The sequence below is a fragment of the Oreochromis aureus genome, linkage group 6, assembly GCF_013358895.1.
Source record: "Oreochromis aureus strain Israel breed Guangdong linkage group 6, ZZ_aureus, whole genome shotgun sequence".
NCBI lineage: Eukaryota > Metazoa > Chordata > Actinopteri > Cichliformes > Cichlidae > Oreochromis > Oreochromis aureus.
The window spans coordinates 25,598,669-25,610,877 of NC_052947.1; the positions used below are offsets into that span (position 1 = coordinate 25,598,669).

Genomic DNA, 12,209 nt, shown 5'->3' on the forward strand with positions numbered 1-12,209 from the left:
CTTCATTTCCATTGACGATTTTTGTCAAAGCTGACTCTTTTGTATATGTCATGTAACTTGATTCCACAGGTTTAGGGAAGTCCTGTCATTGCTATCAGTAAAGTATTTCAATAGAGAAGTGCTCTTGAAATATTCACACTGTGAAATGCAATACTGTGGCTGCGCTCTGTTTCTTTGATGGGCAGCAGAAAAGAACTTCCTTTTTTGTTGTAAATGCTGTCTCATTGCACACTTCTCTGTAAAGCTTCTCTTATAAGGGATTTCCTGCCATACAGTTTGTGACTCCAGGAAGACGTTTTATTTGATCCACGATCGCTTTGCTTGTCTTTTGGTCCACTCAGTGACAGGTAGGTGTGATTTGTTGTTCGCAGGTGTGGTTTGACCATTATTCGCAGGTATGCAAGTATTTGTTGTTGTAGCTTTGCAGCATAAAGTCAAGCAAGAATTTTTTGAATTTGGATTTTTTTTTTTACATTTATTCTTACATTATATTATTCACATGTACACTTTGAGGTCGACCAACTTTTAAAACTATTTCTTTTTTATTTGCATTGATGTTGCACAGTTAATTTGCCAGCTGCATAATCAAAAGGAAGAAATCCATTCTGCAGGGACACTGCGGTAAAACTTGTAACTAGTATCAAACAATAGTGAAACTGACAGGGAAGCTTTCATTGCTAACAACATTCCTATAAGTAACGTTAGTGTGAAAGACATCTTCTCTGATGACTAGAATTCCTCCGTAGGAAACATTAATTAAGATTTGTCAAGAGTTCAGCATTCCTCATGTGAACCTGAGAAAACAATTAGAAATATATATCATGGCCATGAAAGTCATGCCACACACCCACACAGTCATCACAGCATCAATTAAAACTGTCAAAGATATTATTATACATCTGTCAGAGGAACGAGCTTTGCACAGTAGTAGGTGCACTGTACTGGAAACCACTTTTCTCCAATTTACTGTTAACTCTTATTTATTTTAGCTTTTGTATACTTTTATATGCCTTCTCTTCACCCTTTACCACATTTCGGTGCTGTTTGAGGCTCTGTTTACAGTTGCTGAAAGGAGAACAACTTGACAGGCCTGTATACATAATTGATCTGATGTAAGGTAGAATCGATCCCGCTGAGCGGCACAGACGCTCGCTTACAGGCATCTCAAGATGAGTCTTTGCTGTTACTACTGAAATATTATGTTTTACACAAAGAATCTCATCTTTTTATGTTGTTTTTGTGTGTGTTTTTTTTATGTTTCCGATGAAATGAATCCCTCTAAATTTTGAATTGCTGCATGAAGTAGCAGCCAGGCCTTTAGACTCAGTGAAAGCCATAGCAAGTTGATGCTACAGTATTAGCTTTCAGTTGTAGTACATATCTGTTTAATCAGCAGGTGATGTCTCTACTCTGTCTGTCAGTACTGGTCTGCACCGGGTTTATCTAACTTCCCTGTTGAAAGCTTTTTTGTTTCTCGATACAAACAGAGCCATCTAACTTTGTCACTGATACCTATCATCTTACCTTGTTATCAATTTAAAGAGGGACCGTTTTTCTCTTTTGTGCGATAAAAATATATTGAATGTTTGTGAAATTTTATTTATGATCCACAAAGGTTTAGATATTTTAAGGCCTGGGTCTCTATTTTGGGCAAAAATGTTCACAGGTAAAGTTTTGTTCCCATAACATGGAGAAAGACCAGAATGCCAGAGCTCACCAGCCCGTGTGTGTGTGTGTGTGTGTGTGTGTGTGTGTGTGTGTGTGTGTGTGTGTGTGTGTGTGTGTGTGTGTGTGTGTGTTTGTGTGTGTGTGTGTCTCAGGAGAGGAGAAAGATGGAGGAAAGGTGAGAATTGTATCATTATTGCCAGAGACGTTGTAGAAAAGGATTTATTAACCTGTTCTCTCCAGCTCCTCTGGCTCCTTGGCTTCACATACTTGGACATACACAAATGTGTGCACCCACACACACACACACACACACACACACACAGTAAGTAAGCGTCCAACCAGGTGCTTCGTGTTCCACTTTAATCTGTCTATGCCATGTTGCCAAATTCCATTTCAGCACCTGCTTTGGCCATACTGAGTCTTTGCCCTGCAATCAAATTTGTGTGTGTGTCTGTTTTGACTAAGTCTATATGCTCAGCTTGTGAGCGAACGAGACAGAGATCAGGATCAATAGAGCAAAAGCTGGGTGAAGCCTATAAATAATACATTTTATGGAACGGAGCAAAAGACAGAAATCAAATCACTTATTTAAACATGTTGTCTCACTGCAGTATGCACAAAGAAAAGAGAGTGAAAGCATGATTATAAATGTCCAAATAATAATAGTGTTAGTGTTTTGCAGTAAGCTATAAACTTATTCCTGGCGTGTTACAGTGGTCACAGTGACTACGTTAGGAAGAAATACCTTTCAGCAGCGTCTCTGAAACTGCACAGAAATGCTTCAACTAATTCAATTTCTATTTACAGCTGCAACAATTAGTTCATTAATTTACTTAGGCAAAAGAAATGTAATCACCTGCTATCTGCACAAAATAAAAATCTAGAAATTGACTTGTTTTGTGAAATTGAAATTTCATTTGTAGTTAACTGAAACCTGATTTCTATAGAAATATTCTGCCTGTGAATATAACACACCGGATTATTAACTTTTTGATTTTGATTGCATGCAGTAATTTGATTTAGAGAGCAAATTTTCTTATCTAAAAAGAATCCTGAAAGCACTGGCTACAATTTCTTGTTATCTTTTTCAAACATATCCATGCTCTTAAAGACTGATTGCACTAAATAACTGCTGGGTACAAGTCCAAAAATAATGCCAGCCGAAGAGGCTAAGTTGATGGTTTTCCAGACTGGTTGCAAACCTACCCTACCATCATCCTCTTACAGTTGCATTCAGGCATGTAAGCCTCAAGTACAGTACAAAACCATGTTGTTAGCAGATACACACAACAGCCCTTTTAACCAGCAGGAAACCTCAGAACTCATCTTGAAAATGTGAGAAAACTCTGTGCTGGCCCATTTTTGCCAAAAGACTGCAGAAAAATAATCAATTATTTACCCCTCCTATGTCGTTACATGGAGCGATGTTAATTTTTTTCTACTCAGGGTTCTTAGCAGGTTGAGGGGGGATCATCTGTGCCCTATGCCTCTAATCCGCTTTCCTGTCAAAGCTCATCTGCTCTTTCTCTGCATGTGATCGATATCTCCTGCCTATTTTGTTTGATCAGTGTGCTCTTGGTGATCGTGCATCCTGCCTGTGTTATCGTCTGAGAAAATTATCTTTGAGTGTGTGTGAGACTGTCTAGGCTCCAGAAGTGTGCTTTGCAGGTCAGATATAAGCATGAAATTTGTTGCGTCCTGTCACCTTCTCTCTAATTTATTTTTTACCCTTAATTTTTATCTCCTGCTCTCTGCTTCATGCATGAATTATCCATCACTCTGCTGCACTTCCTGCTGTTTTTTTTTTCAGAATTTGCTCTTCGCTTGTCTCTTTCTCGCATTCTCTGTTATTAATTGCTTCCTTTTTTTCTCTGAACCACTCATTTCCCCTCGGTTTTCCCATTGCCTCTCCCCGTGCTACATCATTTGATTTCTCCATCTCTTCCCTCATCCATCATCTTCTGCCTTTCCTTCCCTTCTCCCTCCCTCCTCATTAGCACTTCAGATGAACACTGAGAAGTGGATAGCCTTGCCAGTATGTGCAGTCATTTCATGGTCTGATTAAAGAACTGAGAAAAGGGAGGGAAGAAAGGGAAGTCAGGGAGGGATGCAATATTAGAGAGAATCATTGGGAGGCTGCAAAAGTTGAAATACAAAAAAAAGGGGGGGGGGGGGTGTTAAAATGGGAATCAGAAAGAAACAGAGAGAAAGTGAAAGAAGATATTTGTTTTTCAACATTGCCCGTGCATGATGGGAAACCTATACAGAAGCAACATCTTTATCACTGTCTGCAATATGCACACTTCCTTCTAACAAAGCGTCACCTTCCTCTGAGCTGTTTTGGGTGTTTGTTTGTCTTTGTCTGTCTCTGAGTGAGCAGAAGTTTGATTAAAGGTCAGCACCGCCTTCTTCACATTGTGTTCATGGTTTTGTTAATGTGCCTTTTTTATATCCTCCTTCAAAATCAGCAGATCAGTGAAGCAAAAAGCTTGTAATTCATGAGCTTATCACAGTGTATTTTCATACAGATGCAACCTGTGCAAGAGAATAGAGCATAAGCATTTTAAGTGATGAATTTGAGTACTACGCTAATGCACTGTTTAAAGGAGCACTAGACAAATGAGAACTTTGCTGATTGAGATTGCTCTTGAAAAACACTAATAGTTGTTTTTACAAATGTATGACTTCTAAAGGGTTTTGCTTGACAAGAAATTTTTGAGGCCATGGAAATTACAGCTTTCCGTAAAAAGCAAAAGTAAAAGTGTAATGTTGTTTTAACACCTCAAAGCCTGTCAGGGAGGAGGTCATGGTTAACTTCTTATGCACACAAATTATGTGATTTTGGCAAGAGAGCTTGCTTTTCACACACATTTTTCAGGGTTTTTTTTTTTTTTAGTCTAGAAATGCTTGTTGTCTGTTTTTTCATGTTATGTTATCTTGGTTCTAAGTGTTGTTGAGGTAATTATATATATACACCTTTGTCACTCGCTATGTGTTTGTACACTACTCTGCATAATCATTAGTTATTATTTATCCTTCCTCCCATCACCCCTAATTAGTTGAGGCAGATGGCCGCCCCTCCCTGAGCCTGGTTCTGCTGGAGGTTTCTTCCTGTTAAAAGGGAGTTTTTCCTTCCCACTGTCACCAAGTGTGAGGTAGCATAACATAAGCAGCATGGAAAGAGATAGGAAGACAGCATCTGCAGACTTTTCAAGTTTCTTTAAGTGTTCTTTATTTTCTGGCATCGCCTTTCAACAAATGTTTCACAAAACAGAAGAACCTGGCAGTCAAAATCTCACCTGCTTTATACAGAATTCCATTCACAAATGAATCTCATTAACCTCTACCATTGGGAAAACAGGGTAGACTAAATAACACAGTCTAGACAAAGAAAGAGGAATAAAATCATTTTTCCACTTAACAAACTCATTCACCCAACTAAACGGTTTGAAAAGTCAATCTCCTTAGTTAATCTGACTCATGAGGTTATATTAAATGAAATAAACAATTTTACACAAAAGAAACACCCCTTCATTTGGTTACACCCAATTGACACGCTCAGTGACATCATATCCTATAAAAACAGGAAGTACTGGGGCGGCCCTTCCCATATACCTGTTTCACATATAGAACCTGCACAAAGGAACACACAATGGTAAGGATAACCAAACTACATAAACAAATGAAAGATTCAAATCAACTAATGATGAAGTGACATTTAGCTTTAAGAACATTTGCACTGCTGTAATGAATATAACCAATGCTACCACAAACAGACCCGGGATAGTATGCAGAGGCAAGATTACATGTGCAGTGTCTGCATTAAAGCACTGATTGACTATAAGATAACAGAACGAAAAATAACAATATATGCAAGTGACAAATGGTAAATGAATTCAGTCCTAGCCACTTTGTCACACCAAGTGCTTGCTCAAATAGGGTTGTTTGATTTAGGGTTTCTCTCTCTTATTGTAGGGGGTTTACCTTACAATATAAAGCACCTTGAGGTGTCTGCTGCTGAACTGAACTGTATTGAAAACTGAATTGAATTTCCCTGCATAAATATAACTGTAGTTTCTTTTAAGCAAGACCACAGTCATTCCCTCACCGAGAGGAGCAAGAGGTTGGGTGGCTAAACTTCCACATAACCTTAACAGTGCTTGGACCAAAAGCATCATAAATATGTTAAAGAGTTATCATACATGTTGAGTAAGGCACTGACAAATGATCATTAAGTAAAATGCATTTTCAAATTTTTGCATAAATATGTAAAAAGCCATTTTGGCTTAAAAACCTGTAAAATATAAAAAGTCCCCTTATTTGTCATTTGTCCCCTCAGACTGTCTGTACAAGCCGTTCAGATTCAGACATAGTGTTAGGTGGTTACATCTCCAACAGTGTGTAACATAAGAAACTAAAATGCACAGGGATAACTTAATTCTTTTGTCCTAAAGAGAAGTTGGAAATTTGATAACTGTAGCTAAAAGTTACAGTGGGTATGATCTTGTCTAATATTTTCTCATCAGTGTTTATAACAGGACTCTTGTTCTTATTAGATAAGAATATAGAAACTGTACTCAAATTAATCTACTCACTGTGTGCTCAGTCTTTATTGCTGATGTGCCAAAAAACAATGTGTTTACTTGTAGTGGATGAAACATATTAATTTTCACTTTATATGAACATGTTTTATGTTTCGGCTCTGTCTGTCTGAGTGCTTTTCAGTGTGTGAGGATAGTCTGAAATTAACATTTTCTGACCACATAAAAGCCACACCACTGACCGATGAGTGTTCTGACAGCCGTGGGAACCTTACATTATGTGGTGTCACATTGCGAAGCATCTCGCATGATGTGATTTGATAGCACATTGTGACGAGCTGTCTTCTGGATTTGCATTTTCCTTGTGATCAGAAGTCTGCCCCTTTTCTCAGCTGCCACGATTAATATCATGTTTGAATTTTTGCTAAACAAAGACATCATCATATGCCATATAGAAATGTGAAGGGCAATAAATGCCTTCATGTCATCAAGAGGAACGATTTAAACAGAGACATTTTAAAAAGATAAAACAAAGATAATTCAGCTTATCTTAAATCTATTGGATTCCTTTTCTTGTGTTAAATTTTTAATTTAATTCAAGTAGTTTTCAAAATTTATACCACTAAACAAATTTTTCTACCAAATAAAATTTATACGATATTTTAGGGGGTGTGAGTCGGGTTTACTTTTCTAAGTTGGTCAACCTTAAAGTGATTTGAGGTGTTTGTAGAGCTAGCTTCCAAACATTTCACAGAAATTAGAAAGCTGTTCATAATGTGGAATCTCCACTTTACATGTTATATTTTTTTTTTAATGATGCTTTTTTGGCAAGATTGGCAGATTGCCACATACTTTCAGAAACCTTATTTACCTTTACCTTTTCAACCATGGACGGTTTTTGCACACAGAGCTGAGAAAACAAGTTTGTTTTGAACTCTGGTTTTTCATTAGTCAAATATCTGTAGCAGTTTTGTGTCCAGGTGTGACATTTTACCTTTCTCTGACAGAAATCCCCATATTATACATTGTTTAAATATCTGGATATTAATATTAATATTAATATTAATATTAATATTAATATTAATACGACTTGTCTATGATATAGGATTGTTTAGTCTGTAATTTTAGTCTATTTTAGTCTATTGTTAGGTTTTTGCCTCTTTATGAGCCAGATTTACTCTTCAAATGGTCAGACAGCATGTACCATAATCCTAACTACTTTTTTATCCACTAAGATGGCGCCGAGTATGGCAGCCTCGTCGCGAGCTCCCCCAAGCAACAGCTGTTTTTTGTGTTTAATTTTACTTTTCCTTTATTTTTTCACGAGTAGCACATGTCTCCTTGTGTACGACCGACAAACCTTACTGGACATAAGAGATGGACTTTCTCATCACTTTCCGGAACTCTCAGATTTAGCCACTCTTATATTTTGCTTGTTCTTATGTTATTGTATTTTTGCACACCTCTGTTGCTTGTGAAGCTCGCACACAAGAATTTCACTCAGCTTCAGACAAGATTTCTGATACCAGAGGTTTTCTGGCTTCACTTTATAGTCTACTAAAAATAATCTGAGTTCTGTCGACCAGTTAGTTTGGTACTATGCTTGTAAACAGAATATGTGGAGGGCAGAAGAGAAATTGCATCAGCAAAAGTGCCCAAATGCTCTGCTGTCACTTGACAGTGATATAACTTAGTACAAACCCTTTTTTTCTAAAATATCAAACACAACGACTGACCTACAGACACATCTGTTATTGGTCCTAGCTACAGGAACAACAGGAAGATGCAAAAAATTGGTTGTTGCACCCAGAGGCGCAAAGGGATTCCTAGATTGGTTTAAAACACACCGATATTCATCTCATATGGCCTAAAGCTAAAATCTATCAGTATTGATTACATTCATTTGTTTCATTGATTGACTACAGTGTATTGACTTTGTGTGCATCCAAAGGAAGTTATGGAAAGGAGTACGCCTGTGAATGCTGACTGTGTGAGCTTGTCTTGGTTGGTCTGAGTAAGGAAACGATTATAAGCTGCCTGTACTGGGAAAAAAATGGGATGTACTGTGTTAAGTTTGAATTGATGGATGTGAAGGAATGAAAGTCTGGAAAGAGATAAGAGTAGCAGTCAGGAGTGAATTTAAAAAAAGAAAAAGAAAAAAGAGAGCAGAAAAAAGAAATCAGGTGTGACCTGAGTGGACTTAGAGAGCTACAAGAAGAGCAGAGTCAGAAAACACCTTTATCTAACATACAGTATTAATGAGCCCTTTGGCCTGGCTGTGAGTGACAGAACTCATTAGTGCAAGTGACACGCATCAGTTCTCACTTCCAAATCAGCCACTGGTTTCCTCTTGAACCATAATCAAGATGAACAATGTGGAGGTCTGCACTGCTGCTGTTTTAGAACAATTATTCAAGTTATTCAAGTTTTAAGACTTCCACAGCATGTATTAAATAACACTTCAACATGTCATGAGATCTAGATGCTGAAAGCTATGTTTTTGTCTGCTTTGGACTGACTCCTGAAATAGCGTGCCCACATTTTCTGAATTTGGAAAAACTCACGTGATCAAATGGGGAAAAAAACAAATCTTGTGTGGAAAACATGCCAATTTTTTAAAACTCATCGATCACACAGCTTCAGATGTTTGGAAGATATCCTTGAGTAAAGCAGCCAGTTAACACAAATATTGTAGAGTTTAAAAGAAGTACTGCAGGGTGTAATCAATAGATCCCATCAATGAAGAAATGCAGCAGAGCATCCTAATGAAAACAGGCCGAGATGGATGTTGCTGCAAAACTCAACCTGTTCAAGGATCACTCACCTTTTTATCTTTTTCTGTATATGAGTGCCAAAGCATGGCGCTCATTGCTCTAACCATTAGACATCATATTCTCAGTAGAATTTCAGTGGGCGCACAATAGGCTGACTAGAAATCAGGGAATTATAAGATGTGGATTAGTAAGAACATGAGCACTGCTGCCACCCAGCTTTTGGCAACAGTGTGTGGGTCTTATTTGGTTAATTAAAGTTTTGAAAGACTCTCGTATATTTACAAACCCACACATACACACACAATCTGGAATAGAGGCCCATCAGAGACCCACCAATGACAGTCAAGGACACACTGCCACCAACTCGACATGATTATCCTGTAACTATTCTGCTGTAAGGGAGGACTGCTAATGAACAGAAACACCCCGTCTCTGTTTCTCCTCTTTCTCTCATGCACATATTGCCTTTTTCCCATGGTCTCACTGACTCGCAGTGGCTATAAATCTTATAAACAAGTTGCACTTGCTCTTTTCTAGCCAAATCCCCAGCTGATTATAGCACATATACCACAGTATATATGCTGTAAATATAGATGTGCTTAATCCTTTTCAACCTTGTTTCTTTTCATTAATAGCCTCATGATTTCTGTTGACTTCTCCATCTTTCTTCTTTCCCCTGATCACCTCCGAAGCCACATTTCACAGCATCCCTATCATCTGGGGCATATACAAGTAATTCTCAACTCCACATTGTGATAAATGTTGTGTTTAATTGGGGTTTGATTATCTCAGGCGGTACCAACATATCAGTACTTTGTTTATATGTGTCTCTCTGGGCTGTTTTCACTATGTTATGAATGTCAGAGCTGCAATCTTAAACAAGTTACAAACTCCTCCAAAGATGTTTCAGATGTTTTTAGAGCAACATTCATATCGCTGCAAAGAGAATATCAAATTACGTTGCACCTTAAACTTGAGGCACTGTGGAAGACGACTGCAACCAATGCAACGAGCAAAGCTAGAGCCAAAGAGGAAGCAGAGCAGTGTGGTTTGATGGCATGTATTTGTGCTGTTCCTGTTCAACTAGTTATTGTGGAAGTTGATGTGACCTTGTTCTGACTTTGAGCAGGCTCTGAGTTCCTCTCATATGCCGATGTTTGTGTTACCACAGGACCAGACCGTCTGTTAGTGGAAAGAGGTCACCTCCTGCCAGCAGCATCTGGGAGGAGAGCATGAAGCATGAGCTGTTAGACACACACACGCAGCACATTTGGAAGATGCACAAATACATTTTGCTGCATACATCCATTGATTTCTGTGTGTACACTGATGCTAAGAAATGCCATGATGCAAGCATGTTGACAGACATGAGTCAGATATTCAAAACAAGTTGCACAGGCTGTCAGAAAGATTTCATTTTTAACCTTAAACACGTCTTTGTAGTGCAATGTCAACATTTTGTGTGTGTGTGTGTGTGTCTCCAACACTTTATAACTTGGCCCATGACTACAAGTGTAGTTTCCCTGTAATTAAGTAGAATTTCAGTATATTTCATTTGAAATTATAATGTAATTATACTTACCTACAAATACTTAAGGTTAGGTACACTAGAATAAGGGGGTAACAAATCAGTTTTTTACAGGAAACAAAGAAATAATTATTCTGTTAAGTAATTTCCAAGGAATTTTAAATAATGTGTGAATAACTTTAGCTAGTGCATGAGTCATTTTTATTTGTGCAACTCTGTGTTTTACAGGAAAGAAATAATAATTACATCAGAGGTAATTTTAAGTGGAGGCTAAATTGTAGGTATTTTACAGGGAATGACACAAAAATTATACCGTAAGTAATTTTAAGTACAAAACAAACAATATTTCCCACATCTTACATTGTAAATACGCTGTCCTTTTTGAGGCCCGGGCTCTATTATCGAGGGCATTAACCTTGCCTAGCTTCCAGGCATTTTACAGGAAAGGAAACACTTCTTTCCCGTACACTCCTTTTGAAAGTCATGTCTGAACAGTGAAAAGGAAAGAAAAATAACTGAAATAACTTGGCTCCATTATTATAAGGTCACAAGGCCTGTAAATTTTGATGACATTTATTTTTTCTTTTAAGTTGGTAAGGAAAAACAGCCCTCATCACATTGCTAAATAAGGACATTTGAATGATAGAACATTCCACATGCACATGGATGCTTGACAGACTCGGGCAGGAGTCTACGTTGGGTATGATGTTTGCAGACTCAACATTTGTGACCTGTAGTGTGAGTAGGGAGCAAGCGGAAGAGAGTCTGGAGAGGTGGAGGTATGCACTGGAGAGAAGAATGAATGTCAATTGAAGCAAGACAGAATACATGTGTGTGAATGAGAGGGAGGGAGGTGGAAAGGCGAATGATTTGTACACAAAGTCGGGGAGGCAAGGCTGAAGTGGTTTGTATATGTGCATAGGAGGGATAGTGAATATATCGGACAAAGGACGTTGAAGATGGAGCTGCGAGGAAGCAAAAAAATGCGCTATGGTTGAAGTGACAGAAGAGGCCAATGTTATGTTGTCGCGACCGCTAAAGGTAGCACCTGAAAAAAGAAGTGTGTGTGTGTTTGTTGTTAAAGTACACGTCTGGGTCACTTTTATGTGTTTATTTCCAAAAAACGTCTCTTTCTTTGTGTTTCTAGATGATTTTCTCTGAGGACTGAGCAGACATGTAAAATTGCACAGCCGTTCAGTGTTCTTCCTCCAGTGAGTCAAGAAGAAAGAAGAAACTGTGTTCAGCAAAGCCCAAAAACAAGCTTGTGCATGTAAATCATGCATGATGTTGCAACATAAGCATGGATCTGCTGACCTACTTTTTCATGCACGTCTATGTAAAATAATATCTACAGTATTATACAGAGTTGGAGCTAGGATTAACATCAGCTATATTTATAAATATCACCTATATCTACATTATTTCTCCTATATCCACTAAAAAGTTTGCCAAGATAAACGCTAAATTATATAACTGCATTAAGTGCTATAGCATATACCTATACTTATCTATGCAATACACATGCAGTAAGTAAGAGTTGACAAATACAATCGAAACACTAGTTCGCTCAAACAGTTTTTTATTATATTTGAATGATACTAACAAATTAGGCTTAGCATTACTTCAAGCTGACCACAAAGTCAGTCTAAGCTGTCCTCCCAGCATATCGGATCATTTCAGTGCCAGCTAACATCAATT

At 37.9% G+C, this 12,209-nt stretch overlaps 1 protein-coding gene across 1 annotated transcript in view; it reads left to right on the plus strand.

Moving 5' to 3' along the window:
• The first annotated feature begins 231 nt into the window (after positions 1-231).
• rab11fip4b (RAB11 family interacting protein 4 (class II) b) overlaps positions 232-12,209 on the plus strand; it is a 51,664-nt gene continuing 39,686 nt past the window's right edge. Inside the window, exon 1 of the mRNA XM_031740449.2 lies at positions 232-347. The gene's annotated coding sequence lies outside the window, so the exon portion shown is untranslated. The remainder of the gene's footprint in view (positions 348-12,209) is intronic.